Below are 598 nucleotides of genomic sequence, written 5' to 3'. Positions count from 1 at the left end.
TATTAACACTTGTTTCCTACTGTTCTTCTCTTTATTTTTGAGATGATTTTATAAAAGTACAAAAGAAATAAAAATAAAGAAAAAAACACACAAAACAGCAAACAAAAACCAAAAGAAAAAGAAGAATAATAAAAAAATGATATAAGGCAAAATGTCCTTAAAATAAAGCATCAGTGCTAGAGAGAGCCCAGTGGCTCTTCCCGGGCCATGCACAAAGAAAGCTCTGTCTCTGAGGAAAGCTCTGTCTCATGGAGCTCAGATACCCTCCTCCCCAAGTCTTCTACCATAACACGTTGTTCAAAGACTCTGGACAACTCATGCTCTCCATCAAGGAGAAACTCAAGTTCTAAGTTCACTGAAATATTGCAAAAGCATGAGTGAATGCCATCCTATTCTTATCTACACTGACATTTCAGTTTGAATTAAAGCCCGTGGAAAGAGAGTTGCTTGACTTATAGGTTCTAGCATATTCCAACAAACACAGAGTAAACCTCATTCTCTGCTTGTAATGTCATGGTAAACGGAGACACTTCTATCATCTGAGGATTTTTTTTTTTTTTTTTTTTTTTTTTTTGGGACAGGGGTGGCCCTGGAACAG

This window comes from Nannospalax galili, unplaced genomic scaffold (assembly GCF_000622305.1).
Source record: "Nannospalax galili isolate Female #2095 unplaced genomic scaffold, S.galili_v1.0 scaffold336, whole genome shotgun sequence".
In the NCBI taxonomy this organism is placed as follows: Eukaryota; Metazoa; Chordata; class Mammalia; order Rodentia; family Spalacidae; genus Nannospalax; species Nannospalax galili.
Note: the sequence above shows the minus strand (reverse complement) of the source record.